The following is a 15,663-nucleotide window of genomic DNA, read 5'->3' on the forward strand; positions in this document are numbered from 1 at the left end:
GAGCAGCTTTCTACATAGGAAAACTGAGACCTTCCTTTCAGTTTTTTTTTTTTTAAATCTTCCGTTTCTCTCCACCCCCTTTTCCATTATTTTGTGTAGTGCTAGTAATAACAATGAATATATTGTGAATGTCAGTTAAAAGCCAAGTCTCTGTCTATTATAACTAATGAAAATATATTGAATTTAATATACTTGGTTGGAGATATTAGTTTCTGACATTAAATGATTGCTCTCGCTAATTATGGCCATTACCATGCAAGTAGAGTGCATTCTTGAAGTCTGAGGTGTTACTGGTATTTGAAACTCAAAAGGAAAAGTCTTCTTTTTTTTCTTTTTCTTTTTTTTTTTTAAGTTTAGGATGACAAGGTTATTTGCAATGTTGTTACTTCGGCTACTTGTAAGAGAGCAGAGTCCATCACGGGTCAGCAGACTGGCAAGAAGGTTCCGATGTGTTCGGAATTACTTGACTTGCGTGCGAGGGTGGAGGAAAAGTGGCATACTGATTTGTTGGGTCTTGTCTTTTTCCAGATCTTTTTACCTCTTAATTTCCACCATCTCAATTTCATATGTATAGGGAGTATCTCAGGATAAAGAGAATGTCAGCACAAAGTGATTCAGTCAAGTTGGGATCACAAATGTCCTCTTCAGCCACGTGGCAAGAGATCAAGGATAAATAGAGGAGAGGGCTAAGAAAATACAGCTTTCATGAGCTGTTAGGATCCAAACCAAAATACTTTGGATTTTGCTGTTCCTGTAGTGGAGAGAGGAGCTCCCATGATTTTATTTTTTTTTTCTTTTGGTGGTAACAGCTGGGAAAGAAAAGACAGGCTAAGGCTAGCTCATGTTTGTGAAAGAAAAGGAAAAAATAGTCTTTAGTTACTTTTTTGAAAAGTTCATGCAAATGAAGATGTTGAATCAGTTCCTTTGGCTGTTGCTTAGCAGACAGGGAGAGCTGTGCCAGTGCCACCCCTGGTCTGTTGATCGCAGCAAGGTGGCTGAACTGCATCGTTGTCCTGCCGAGAGGCTTTTTCCAGACTTGTTTGCTTGAGCCTCCCATGGGGAGAGGGAGAAGGAAGCATCTGAAATGCTCCTAGACTGGTTTTTAAGTGACTGCTTGTTGCTGTTGGACACCACGGTTCAGCGTGAAATAAATGCGTTGGCTGTGCCTGGTGGTGCTTGGTGTGCAGTGGTTCTTCAGGGCCGGGGACATGCATAGACGCTGCCCTGACCCTGTGCTGTCCCATGTCATCCAACCAAAGGATGCGGTACAGCTGCTGTTCTGTAAGGCTTTTTCCTATAGTGAAACATAGAAAAAAAATAATAAATTGTAATCCTATTTCCGTTTTAAATCCAGAGAGAAATAAAATTTATATAACTTGTGGGGGTGGTCTGGCAAAATCCAGACAATGTTCTCTCTCTTTCCTTCTACATTGCATCACAGCTGTCAGAGGTTATTATATCTTTAATTATGCCATATTACTTTTTATAATGGCTTTCAAGTATATATGGTGAAGGATACATTTTTCCATTCTGCTGCTCGTTTCATTCAAAATAGTTTGTGTCTCATGTTAGCAGTTATTGCTTTGCAAATACCACACCTTAGTAATGCCTTCCTACGCTGTTCTTGGGAAATTTTCTATATAAACCTAGACTTTTCAATTACTGATTTTGAAGAGTGTATTTTTTGAACACCAGAGGTATTGTCCACATGATATTGCTGCTGTTTGATGTCCTGTGCCTTAAAATAAGTTGAATTATTTGAAAAGTGGAGTGGGAATACCCAGGGGATCTATGGAAAAAAATGCTACCATGAAACTGAATGTAAGCTGGTTTTCTGTTTAAAAGGCCACCTGGCTTAAAAAAAGGAAGGGGGGGCAGCAAAATTTTTTGTCATGTGACCACTCAGAGTTCTGTGTGTCACCACCAGTCCAATTCCAAAATGAATTACTGCCTTTAAAAACACCACTGGCTAAACATACAGCTGAATATTCTGGAGTTCATGAAAAGCTAAGTAGTAATTATTTTATAAACAAGATTTGGCTTGATCGTATCCTGTACTAATGGTTCTCTGCCTCATTGTGAAGTCCATTGGAAGCTGGTGATCATTTTTAACTCCCCCCACAGCCTTGATTTCACAGGGCTTTGGAACATTCCCACAGTCACAACTGGGATATGATGGGTTAAATATTTTAATTTGCCATGTCCTGCAGTATATTTAAAATTTTAGATATTTGTGAAGACGAGTAATGGTAGAGACTCGATACATGTGCTCCCCAGTAATTTTCTCTTCTGACACATCCTCACAAGAAAACAAAGTCCTTGGAGCATTTTTTTTGCTTTATTTTTTGAGCTTGAAATTCTACTTCCAGTACAGTAATAGATGAACTAGTTCTCTTGGCGAGTAAAAGTATGTGCTCGTCCTGTAAAAGTATGGCTAGGTTCCAGCTTTATATGGTGTCTTCCTAAAAATATCAAAATAGAAAGAATAACTAAAAACCCTTTAAAGCTTAGATGTTGGTTTTTAGATTTTAAAATAATGGGAACAAGAAACTTGTATATTGTGAAATACAGCTGTTTTCTACAAAGCAGTAGGGAGCAGAAGCACAAGAATAGGGCTTTAGCTTAATACAGTTTTCCTTTGTTGCTCTTTGTTACCTAAGCAGGAATAATGCTTTTGGCTGGCATAGTCTGCAGCTTCTGGCATGTTTACGGAAGAAGGATTTGTGGGATCATACATTTACAATTCCTCAGGATGTATCTTGGTTACTAAGGCTTGTGGTCTCAGTCTACTCATGGTTTTTTAAAGTGAATACCCGAGTATGAATTTCTTTTTAAATTGGGGGTTTTGGCTATATTTTTTTTCTGATTTTTTCCCCTTCTTTTCTAATTCATGACAACTGCCATTCGCATAGTGTAATATACAGCTCCTAAACTGTCAGACTATATCCTTCGAAAAATTTAGAAGAATGGAAGTGTTTAATAAGGGTATTTTCAGGATAGTATCATGCCTTTGTCAAAAGTTCCCAATCTAACAAGTAACTGTGATACTAATGAAGTAGATTGCTGTTAGAATGTGAAAGCAGTAATTCTATTTTTTTATGTATGTTTCACTTATATACGATAATAAAATGCTGAATTCTACAGGGAAGTGTATTGGGTCTAATATACTTGCCTGAGAAAATGTTTGTCAGCTGTGTCCAATTATTCAATGTAACTGCAATTATTGTATGGTAAATGGGATTCATTTTGGAGATGGGGTCATAAGAATATTTTTCCTTGCCCCTTCCCTCAAGGCTGTGTAAAGGCAGAAGAAATTCAGGTCTCAAGTGCAAGGGGTGCATGCGTATGCCTGTTTTAGGCACTGTGATCTTAAATGCTGAATGCAAGATGAAACTGTAGGCCATGCATTTTTAGGTATGCATCATTGGCTGCACTTTTGCAGTTTTATTGCTCTGAAAGAATGGTTGCCTTGATTATATGTAAGTCATGAGAGCTGAATGATTGTGGCAAGTTAAAAATGTAAAAGCGATGGTTTTTACTGTTAAAAAATGCAGGAGTGTAGCCACTGATATATTAAATTAAAGTAACTGCATGTAAATGCCCAGTGTGTGATCATTTGGCATGTTGCTTGGCCTAGCTGGCAGATAACTAATGGGTTGCTTCGTATTAGTCAGCAGATACAGACACAAAGAACAGAAAGCATCTAGAAGCAGTTAATTCATCCGTTCATCCAGCCTGAGCAACTCTTAAAAACCTCTGCAAGGCTTAGCTGCCTCTCCAGTTTTGATAATGGGAATAAAATGTAGTATCTACGTTAATTAGTATTTTCTTATTAAAAAACAAATGTATTCCTTCCACTGGCCTCCTACCAAAAATAATTATTGTATATTTCTTTGACTACATCAGCATTTTGCAGTATGTTTCTTATTTGTTAATGATAATCTCTTGCAGAAGAATTACCTTTCCTCTTTTTGTGGGAAAAGTTGTGCAGAGAAAAAAAACCAACCTACTAGCTGATGTGTTCGTGATGTGGGTAGCACCGAGTACTGCTCAGAATGCACATAGTCACTTATGTTTTTTCATGCTTTTTAGGAATTCTGTGTTTGTTTTCATGAGTAGTTAACAGAGAAGTGTTTTTATTCTTAATGGGAATGGCCCCTCCTGATGTGCTAGAACATGTTTACTCAGTAAAGTGCATAATTCCAAGAAACTGAGTACATCTTGCTCTATCCAACTTCTATTCAAATAAAAAAGATACAAATTTTATTAAACTCTGCCGTTGTTCCAACTGCTACCCCTCCTTATCTAATGGAAACCTGACAATCTGAAGGAAGGTAGGGAGCTGGTGATACATGATTTTTAGGGTTTTTTTTTTTTCTTGTAGGTAGTCACAATGCTGATCAAACCTGTTTAATGTTAGGTCACTACTTTTTGTGCCCACCCGCCCATTATTTGTGATCAAATCATGTAGCAAATGGATTTCTAAACCCTGTGGCTCTAAAAATAAAATAAGGAAAACTGGTAGCCAGGAAAGACTATGTAAATGAAGGGGAATTATGTGCTTGATACTGTCAATAAAGGTCTGGCCAGCACAGGGCTGTTGTTACTTAGTTGACAAGAAGATAAAAAGAAAAGCAAGCATTGAGACCATCTGTATGTCTTTAAAGTGATTTGGGATCCAAGAAGACATCTGATTTCACTAAAGAAACTAAACATCCCCAAGATGATAGTAGTAATATCAGGAGCTAAAAAGTAAAATAAAAAGTATTTTATTTTTCTCAAGGATAATGGGAAACAGCTCATCTGAGACTGTATATTCTTAGAGAAAATAGAAGCTATTTTCTGGAACTGGAAGACTTAACTGCACCATTCTGTGGGCCTAAAATACTTTAATTTTCTTAAATGAATTTTCCCTTCTTTTCCCCTATGCACTCATGAGTTTTGGCTTGGAATGGATCCCAGGGCAGTGTTGCTTTTTGTACAGTTAGCCTTGTTGCACCTATGTATTTTTATCGCATGTATGCTATAAAGATTAAGATGACATTGTTCTTTGGAAGAATAAGAGGGAAATGATGCTCTAAATAAAAAACAATTACCTGTGCCCAGTAAGGGTAAATATCTCTACTAAAACTACTGCATTGCTTCAGGTCAGAATGAGCTTAAACATTGCATGTATCTTTCAGACTTGCTGAAAATAACTTTGTGGTTGCCTAATGTCACTATTTTTCACTGATTGCAGTGAGATGTGCGGACTCTTACTGTTTGTTTCCAGTTTGTGGATAACTGATGGCCTGATGTTCATAGAGCTTCAAGTTTTGTAAGCAGGGACATTTTCTTTGACTCAATTTCTGCTTATGACATGGGTTTGAGCTGAAGTCTGTATTTTTTGAGTAGGAGGCAGCTTGCCGGATTAGGCATTATTGATAAAGCCTCTCGCATCATCTAGTACGTAGATGAGCTTGTTCTATGACTCGCAGTAGTGCCTTTTCCAGGAGCACCCAGTGAACAGGAACAATCTCCCTTGTGTCACGTTACATGAGAGGGTTCTTGCCTTCCAGTAAAGCAGTGTGCAAGGTGGAAGCCATCAGTGACCCTTCACTGCTGCTTAAACGTCCAGCTTAAAGGACTGGCATGTCATCTGGCTAGACACTGAAGAGATTTCCCACCGCTGTCTGGTTGCCTTTGGGTGTTTCTGGTTGGTTGACCTTTCACTGGAAGATGTTGTCTTCTGGCGGTCTGCACCCGCAGCCTTCGTGAGGTGTGTATTCATCAACTTGGAGCTACAGATGTATCCAGTTGTGTAAATTAAAAACTCCTGTCTAGCAATGCTTGCTGCATCAAGTTAGGATGTTTCTGAACCTCATGTGGGTGGGTAATGGTTTGTGGTTGGTTAACAAATGAGCATGTAATTTATTGCTATTGCCTGTGCTGGCACCTGGAGATGAATGAGGCAAATGCTTTGGAGAGGTCATCTTTCACACGTGAGGAGTGCAAATAACTTTTCCTGTTACTCATAAATTGGTAGCACCTTCTTTATATTGGAATGCAAAGTAGTAAGTCCAAGATTGGCAATCCTAGTAGTATGATCTGGTAAATACAAGAAGTAACTTGAATCGGTGGCTTCTGAATCTGTGTGGATAAAGGTCTATAGGTCTTTTAGAAGAGGTGTCATCAATAGGAAAAGACTAGTTGTGTTTTTATAAAGAAAGCTTTGTTCACAGATCTAGCATTTACTTTTCCTACTGTTAAAAAGTAATACTTATTCTTGAATAAATGCAGTAGTTCCTGGCATACAGGTTTAACTCAGTTTTTCAATACATTTGGCTGGGAAGGTTGTTGGGATGATGCTCTCTCTTGTGAATGTTACTGTTGAATGAAAGCTATGAGTTTGCGTTTTTTTTTCTAAAGACAAATAGCTTTTGTCACCAGCAAAATGATCATGGTCTTCAACTGGATTATGGTCATCCCTTGGAAAGAAAATCTAATATTTTTTAAAGTATTTTTTCATTGGAAAGGAGTAATGAAAACACTGCATATGAACGTGAATTAACTGCAAGTTGCAAAAGGACACACTCTTGATGTTTGTGTTTTTAGTGTCTTCATAGGCTAATCTTGTAGTCAAGTTGGGTATAAAAGTCTTTTTTTATCTGTGTAGGATGAAATAATCCTTAAAAAATCCCAACCTTGGTTTAAGTAAAGAGCAACCATGACATTATATGATACTTTAAAACATTTGTATGTTGTGTCCTCATTTTCACAGGTATAAATGTGTTGAGAGGGGAGAACTGCATCTTAGTGAGCTTAATGGTATTGATAGAACTTTTCTAGCCTTAATCAGTCCCTGGAGCAACTTAAATCTATATATAATGAGCTTTCTGGAAACAGTGTCTACCTCTACTGTTAGAAATCAGAGCTTACAATTTTTTTTTGCTGTTGTAATTGGCGTGATGTTCAACTTGAGTAAACTTCATTCGCATTAACCTTGAAGTAAGGAGCTTGAAGTTGTTGATTATTTTTTTCATCTGGAGTGTTTTGTTTTTCATTTCTTTGTGCTTTTTATCATAGGAAAATGAAATGGAGCTAATAAATTTTATTTGTAATGTCTTTTATGTTCTTTGGTTACAAGGAAGACTTTTATTTCAGTTGCTTGCATAAAGAAAGAAAATTAAAACCAGGTGATACCAGCTCTATTGCTTGGAAATGCACTTTTAAAGAGATGCGGACAAGGATGCTGGGTTTATACGCTTATTGACAGACAACAAATGAGTTTATCCCTTTTCTTCACTGCTTGTTCCTTCTTCTTAGTTGCAGTTCTCTGGGCAGGCATAGTAATTGAAGTGTGCAGCATAGGAATGTTACTGACTGGCAGTGTAGCAATGTGATAGAGTCTGCACATGGCTCCTGACCTCCCTGCATATGAATTGGAGTCAATTGTTTTTCACCTTCCCTGAGAAAAGACTTCAAAAGGCAATAATTGAGGAGAGATAGATTACATTTTACTGTCTTAACCTGTTTCAGGAGTAAAATATTCAAACTTCGTTTAAAGCTCTGAAAAATACGGTACATTATTTAAATAGACTATAACAAAAAATGCTATGTAATGTTTTGTCAGTAACATTATCCAGTGGGCTTCGTGAATTGATCTTTAAATCTCATTCTTTGAGCCACGGTTCCAGACTGGATTCTGTTCTGGGGTTTTTCCTACTTTTCCACGTAGTCTTTTTCAGTAACTAGTCCAGATATATGGATTGTGGAGGATATCGAGAATGTCAGTTGTGTGGTAGAAAACACTCTGACTGATGACACCTTATGCCATGTGTGTTTGCTCTGTTACCTCAGAGAATTCTGTTCCTTTCTTCATGGACTGGTTCTACGCTTTCCCTTCTTTTCAGCATTCATCTTGCATGCCTTGATATGTTGATCTTCACTTCAGTGGATGGTCTTGGTTTTCTTTTTTACATTGAGGCATTGTTTCACACTTCAACCTTCTAGTCTGCTATTGTGGTTTGGTTTTTTTAAGTAAAGTGTTGCAACACATGAAGTATATACGTGTGTACATAGATAAAAAAGATGAGCTGTGTCCAGGTAAAACATACCTAGTAAAACCAACAAGGAGTATGCTTGGATCTCCTTGCTGTACTGCTTTCCTGTGCTGTGGAGCATGTTGCCATTTCTGAACGCTGTTTCCCTGAAAGATTGTATGTGTATTGTCTTAGTTATGTATTTTTTGGACCCTTTCTTATGGAGATGGTATTAAAATGAATAGCTGAAAAGGAGGTAGAGAATGTGCTCATTTTTTTTCTATTGTCTGCTAAGCAAGGTCTCATTCTGTTGTGGACATTGCTGGCCATTTGAGCAGAGTAATATAGGATTAAGTATTTTGTCTTGTGTAGGTTCCCTTCACAGCTATCATCGAGCTAGCATTTTTTCATCACTGCCTGATTCACCTGGAGGAGGCTCTTTCATTTCTGTTGCAAAACAAGCATGCACAAATGTTAATTATTATGGTCACCCTTTACACAACAGGAATAATCAAATTGGGTTGGCTTATTACCGTGTAATATGGTATGTGCTGTGTTCTAGCTTGGTTTTGATGTTTAGTGACAAAAATGCACAGAAGTGTGGAAAATGTCTAGTATATATTTCATTTCCAATAGATGCATAGTGTATTTTTCTGGGTTTCTCTTCGTTCTGTCGGTTTTCATGTATGTTCTTCCAAACTGGTGATTATATTTAAATAAAAGCAAAGAATTAGGTCATCTTTTGTTATGAGTTAAAACATTGTAAATAATGTTTCCATTGAAGAATTTGTTCAGAACACTCAGGTATTTAGTTTATGAACTTATTTTATAGATGAGCAAGCCTTGTAAAATGTAGACTAGTTTAATTTTTAATGCTGTAAGATAACATGCTAACAAGTTGCTATTCTTAGCAGGTAAAGTCATAGAATTGTTTTACGTTGGAAAAGCCCTGTAAGCTTTTACTGACTCATATATCATATGAAAACCTCAGTGATAGTATCATGAGTGCAACTTGTATCTTACTTTATAAAACATAGGAAGTTGCAATTTAATGTTTACAGCAATCTGAAAGAGGCAGAATTTTTTTTCTGGTGGTGTCATGACATACTGAAGATCATTTGTGCATACAAATATGTTATTAACTTATTAAAGCTAGTATGGAATTTAAACAATGGAGTTGAAATTGTGTTGAAATCTATATAGTTGTAGAGGTTGGAAAAATATGGATTTAGGTCTGCTAAGTAGCTGGGTTTTTTTCAGTTTTACTTAGTTGTGTTTATGATACGTTATGTGACTTTGTTCAGTCACATTATTTGCTTGTTAAAAGCATAGGAGAATATTTTTGGTAAGTTATATACACTTTTAATAGCTTATGCACACATAGGTACTAAGTAAAATCAGCATTGCCAACACACACATTTTAGACTATCAACTAACACTATCAACTACTAGTTAGAATGTCTAGGTAGAGAAGTCAGGCAGTTATTTAATCCATACTGATGCAGATCTGTGAGCTCTTGAGGTCCCCTCATCTAGTGTGCATTAAATTGGATGAGAGACTTTCCATCTGGTTTGGATGTGTTTGCAAAGACAAGTGGAATTGTTTAAAACGTCATTTTTTTGTGTGTGTTGTACAGTTCACACAAGGTAAAAAACCCCAGCTATTATATTTTGTATAATGCCATGTTTAGAGAACAACCTTTCTTGGTTATCTTGCTGGCATTCCTCCTAATTAACTCCCCGATTATGGAAAATATGAGGTGGTTTGACTTTCAGAAGAAATACCTGTGGGTGAGCCTGGTGCCACCTCTAAATACGAGAGTACCACTGCGGTGGCCTGTGTGTTTCTGTGCCATGGGCTGCAGCAACGTGAGGCAGATCCCACATGAATTAACAACTGAAAACAGAAGATAAATTGGATGAATGTAGCTACAATTCATTATTAAAATGGAAAAGAAAAACCAAAATAAAACAAATATTTTCCTACAAAAATCTGTTCTTTCTTGGGACTCCTTGTCCTCTCATAGGAAGCTGGCTTATTGCACTGTAATTGTGGTTTTTTTGTTGTGCATAAGGAACATCCCAATGACATTTGCGTTGGTGATCAACATTTTGTCTTAACTCTGAATCAATGCAGTAGGAACGTGGCTGTGTCTAATCAGAAAATGCATTTCAGGAAGAAAACAAGTTCCCAGAATATTTAAAACAGTAAAAAAATGGGGTTTAACAATGTTTGTTTGAAAAATAAAATTAAAGCATCTATTTGACAACCTGATGAATTAATGAATAGAAAACATATAGAGATATAGGGTGCTTTTCCAGTCATAGGCTATTTTGTGGTGGTGGGTTTTTTTGTTTGTTTTTTTTGTTGTGTTTTTTTTTTTAAGAATGCAGATACATGTCCTTATTATTCAGATTAAATGTTGCGATCTGAGAGGAATTGTGCTGGACTATGTGGTAGCTGAGTGCTGATTAACACACACTTGTGCATATCAAAGGTATTTTGGCTTCACCCGGGTACCTTGCTGCCCAACTGGAGATGTGCATTATCAGTACTACTCTGTCTTGCTGCTTAATTATCTTTGTGTGCAAAGCTGGGAAGGAAAGAAAAATGTCTTTGCACAGCAATAATCAATAAGACCAGCAGTATTTTAGGCCTCTGGTGATCACAATTTAGTTGTTTTGAAAACAATCACAAGAGTAATGATGTAGAACTTGTCGTTTGCTGATTGTTCCTGACAACTTGGAAGAAATTGTGTTAGGAATGGGATTAATTAAGTATTCTGTTTATCTGATTGCATTAGTGAAGGTTTGAAATATTAAGTGTAAATTATACTGTACAGTTTTAAGGCAATGGCAAGTTTTACTTCCAGATTACATCTATTGAAGAGCCTGGGGGTCTGTGTGCACTGACAGGTACAGCTCCGTGGTGAACGGATGGGAGCTGAAGCAGCTCTGCACCATGTGCTTCTGGGATAGCGCTGTAGTGTTTGCTTAAAGAGATTAATTATTTGTATTTGAAAAATTACTTTTTTGTGATGTAGGTGGGTGAAGCTGGAAGTGCTGTGTTTATTTTTTCATGCTTATGTGTGAGGTTGGAGGGGAAATGCTATATAACTTTTGTTAGGTTTCTGCTAAACAGATTGGTTGTACTACTGTAAAGTGCTCCAGTTTTAAGTGAACCAACTAGTACAGTGGGGTTTTGTGGGGGTTTGTTTTTGTTTTTATTTGGGGGGGCTTGGGTTTTTTTGTTTTCTGTGGGTTCGGAATTTTTTTTAGTTCAAATGCATATGTTTCTACTAGGACAACTTTTTTTTTTTTTTTTTCTGCTTTCTAAGGTGAGTGAGCCACGTAAGTGCTGATGGATGTTACCTATCTTGTATGGTAGCGGCCAGTTACAAGGTTTACTTTTGGGAATAAAATGCCTAGATTGAGGGAATTATGTATTAGTTAGCATGTATGTTGTCCAGCAAGTAATATGCTACTTTCAGACTGTTTTGTGTGAAGAGCTACACATAAATAAGTTACAACTCAGCAAACATCAAAGCTGCTTCTTTCAAAAACCCAAATAATGTGCCTGAGAACAGACTTGGGAACAACATATGATCTCCTTTGTGAATTTGTTATAAAATAAAGTTTATTAAGAAGTAATTTTGGCTGAACCGCATAGCGGCTGCTATAAAGACAAGAGCAACAGGGACGTGAAGCATAGCAATGTCCAGCTAGCTTCTCAGCTGGTGACTGTGGCATGGAGTCATCATGACTGCCCCCAGGCAGGGAGCTAATCCATAAAGGCTTCCAAAATGAACAGTATTTTTGGAATTAGTTTTGCTGACCACAGTGTCATCAATAGGATGAACATGCAAAAAAGTGCACAAGTATATAACTAGGAATTGCAGCCTAAATCTGGGGAGGGGAGCAATAGTGCTGTTTGTGCACTCAGAACTATACTGCCTATTCCAAAGAAGAAATGAGAGCTTGAGGAGGTGTAGAAATAATGACTTGAGGAAAAAAAAAGTAGGAATTGTTTCCCTTTTTTTATTTTTTTTTTCCCCCAATGTAAGACAAGGGCAGGGGGCAGGTCTTTCATTTTAAAAGGTTTCTATTTTAAAATATAGTAATCATTCTTTTTCTGTGTCTCGTGGGGGAAGCTCACAAAGCAAATGTTTTAATTTGAAGCATAGATGGTTTTCCTTGCGTGTCAGAAACCCTTTTCGAAGTCATAGGCTTAAAATAATTTTTAATGGAATTTCCTTTATAGAAGAGAATTCTTATATGCTTATCTATCTATCTAAAGCAGCCTTATAGATATGCAAATGTCTTTCTGTAGAAGTTACATGGAAATGTATTGCCATAGAAGACTTGGGACTGCATAATCTTTTCCAGCTCCATACTTCTCTGATCCTCTGGTGATTTTTAATTTTCTTGCTTTGACCAAGAGAGCTACTTGAAATGTGCATTAGTAGTTATTTCTTGTGGTAAGTTCTAAGAAAGGGCACTGAAATTAATTTTAAGCTACAGGTACTACCATCTGCAGCTTGTAAGTCTATTGTAATTTTTGCTGTATCCTAATAAAAAACTGGTTAAACAGACTGACTGAGAAGGTAAAATTATAAAGAAGGAAACCAATCTTCTCCCTATGAAAAAAATGGTTTTAAACATTCTGACCGGAAAGACAAAATTATAAAGAAGGAACCCGATCTTCCAAGAAATTTGCTCCTGAACTCACTTTCTAATCTTCGGATTGACTGAGTTTACCTGATTAAATAATAAACCTTTAAAAGTAGTTCTTAATAATAGAAAGGAAAATTGAAAATGTTCTGGCTACATAAGCAAGCATTGCTACAAGTGTGTTTGATGTGCATTTACCTTGACTGCCAGGCACCGTGTTTTCTAATCGGGTGTCCTTTCCCTAGCTGTTTTCTCCTCCTCTGGTATGCTGTCATCTCAGTTATGTGATCCTTCTGCCCCTCTGATAAATCTGGGATGGAGACAGAAGGTGAATAATTTACCTTGAAATGTTCCTTGTGCCTGTAGTATTGGGAAGACCCTGATATTTCACAGAGAACCTTGGCAATCCTTAATATAATGGGAATTAAATGTATTTGGTTGGATTGTTCCGGGCTGAGCTGCGCTCGGTTATGTTGTGTGTGGAATTGGGCCACACATCTCTTCTGAGTGATGCCATCAGGACAGAGGGGTCCGGGGTCTGTATTATTCAGGGTATGTCACCTTGGTCATTTGCCAGAAAACTTGAACAAGCTTTACCTATGCTCTGGGCCGGCTAGCAGCTCTCTGACAGTGCGAGTTTGCTGCCGGGGCCTGATCTAGCATCCTTTTCTTCTTTCCCTGGGAAGGCAGCTTGATTCTGAGAGCAATCATAGTTCTTCATGGGAGTGGGGTAATGTGTAAAAAAAGCCTTTTACACTAGTTTGGAGCCCTGTGTTTTATCAGCAAAATGTTTTTCATTTTCCCAACTGGAAAGAACATGTCTAGAATGTAAATCCTAAAGGCTGCAGGGTTAGGACACTGTAAAATTACTTTGTTTGTTTCTTTTAAACAGAAGTTCTTATTCATTGACTTAATTGTGACTCTTTTTTTTTTTTTTTTTTTTTTTTTTTTTTTTTTTTTTTTGTAATTCTGAAATCTTAGGAGGCAGAAAACAAGTTAGGATTTTTAAGCCGTGATTTTTGCCCTTTGAGACGTTAAGGTTCCCAGGGCCCAGTAGGTTGGTGATCGCGGTGCGTAGGGCTGTGCGTGGTGGTGGCAGCCTCGAGGTCCACCCTGCTGCTCTCCTGGGCTGCTAGTGCTGGCGCTCGAGGCGGGGGAGGCGGCTGTGTTCAGAGACACTATTTACTGGTTCATAGGCTGGGGTTAGCAATCAAACACAGCTCGTTACTGCATTTCAAAATGTGTTCCTGTACTTGGGGAAAAAGAGCGGAAGGAAGATACCTGGGCTGGTGGAAGGTGTCCCTGCCCGTGGCAGGGGGGTTAGAACCAGATGGTCTTTAAGGCCCCTTCCAACCCAAACCATTCTATGATTAACGTACAGCAACCAAATTTACTTTGTATATGCAGCTTCTTATGCAGCTCTTTGATATCCTATTCTTTCTTCAGAGTGAGTTTTACTTTTATAGGAGCTCTCTGAAAATGAGGTGCTTTTTTGTCTGGTTTTCAGACAGTGGTTTTAAATTTTCATTAAAACCAAGCAGTATCCACTTCAGCGGACTTCCCAGGATGCAGCTCAGTCATTCCTTGGGCTAGAAGTGTGCCCAGCACTCTGCTCCTTCCAAACCCGTCAGAAATGAATCTTCCCTGTAATGGCTACAGCACTAATCATCCTGAAGAAAGATGCTTTTGTTGCTCCTTAGGAGTTTTATAGGACTAGCAGTCACTTTACACAGTGTATAAATAGCACTTTTGGGCTGTTCTTACTTCTCCATTATATAGATTGGAGAGAACCAATATGAAAGTTTTTCTTATTAACATGTGTAAGTGTCCTGAGTGAGCTTTGCTCAGCACTAAAAGGCTTGGTTTCAACACAGTGCATAGAAAAAGTGTTCTGTTGGGGCTTTCCGCAACTGTACATGGAATCAAATGCAAATTTGCAGTATGTGGCATGCAGAGAGCTCAGGGATAAGGAGCAGCCTGTGTTCATTTAGGTCAAGAGGCCCGTTCTCTGGAAGCCTCAGTCTCTCAACAAAAATGTTTTCCATTTTTCTCTTAACTAGTACTGTTCTAGACATGAGATAATGTTTCCTTTTACTGGGAAAGACTAGGAGCACATTGTATTACAGAATACTTTGCTTTTTTTTTTTTTTTCTTTAGAGATCCTGGTAATTATTTTCCAATAAACTGCCTTTAGTGTTTTGAGATTTTTTCAGAGAAAAAAGGAAATGAATTTTTTGGTACATAACATTATCTATTGAACAATACTTAAATATTTAAAATGTTCAATTTTTAAAGCAGTTTATCTTATAATAGGTAAGATTTCTAGAAACTACACACTGCTACCACAGTGCATCAGAACTTATTTCTAATAATATCAAATTCGGTTATTAAAGTTTTAAAATAAGTGTAAACAGTCATTGTCAATTTAGTGGAAATATAGATAGGCCTTGTGGCTCACCCTGAAACTTTGGTATTTTTAAGTTGAAATAATGTGGGGTTTTTTTAACTGCTATTTGTGTCTTCTGTTTCTGGAATGTGGCTTCAGGAAGGTAATAACATACATGGTGACAGTATCTCCATAGTAAGGAAGATAAACACAGGGTGGAAGAAAGGGCTTTAATGTGCAAGCAAAGTGGTGGTTTACAGTTACTATCTATACTTATCTGTACATGTGGGAGTAAAATTTTAACTTTCAAAATGAAAAGGAAGATGAAAGGCAGGGATGGAATTTCACTGATGGAAAACAAGGGGAAGGGAGCCTGCTGCGCTGGAAAAGAGGGAGAAAACCTCAAGAGTGAAAACATTGGGAAGCTATTGAAGCCTCGTACCAGTGCTAATGCTGGAGAGCGTCAGTGCTTTTGTCTTGATTTTTCTCTGATACCTGATCTAAGGGCGAGTTCCCTTTCTGGCGTGTTTATCTCGCCCCGATGCACAGACCTTGAGGAGCAAAAGGAGAAATGTGGCTGTTGCG

At 37.7% G+C, this 15,663-nt stretch overlaps 1 protein-coding gene across 2 annotated transcripts in view; it reads left to right on the forward strand.

The window, feature by feature from the left end:
* The window catches only part of MACROD2 (mono-ADP ribosylhydrolase 2), an 893,250-nt gene that overhangs the window by 435,343 nt on the left and 442,244 nt on the right, over nt 1-15,663 (forward strand). The gene's annotated exons all lie outside the window — the stretch shown is intronic.

This window comes from Falco naumanni, chromosome 12 (genome assembly GCF_017639655.2).
Source record: "Falco naumanni isolate bFalNau1 chromosome 12, bFalNau1.pat, whole genome shotgun sequence".
NCBI classification, from domain to species: Eukaryota; Metazoa; Chordata; class Aves; order Falconiformes; family Falconidae; genus Falco; species Falco naumanni.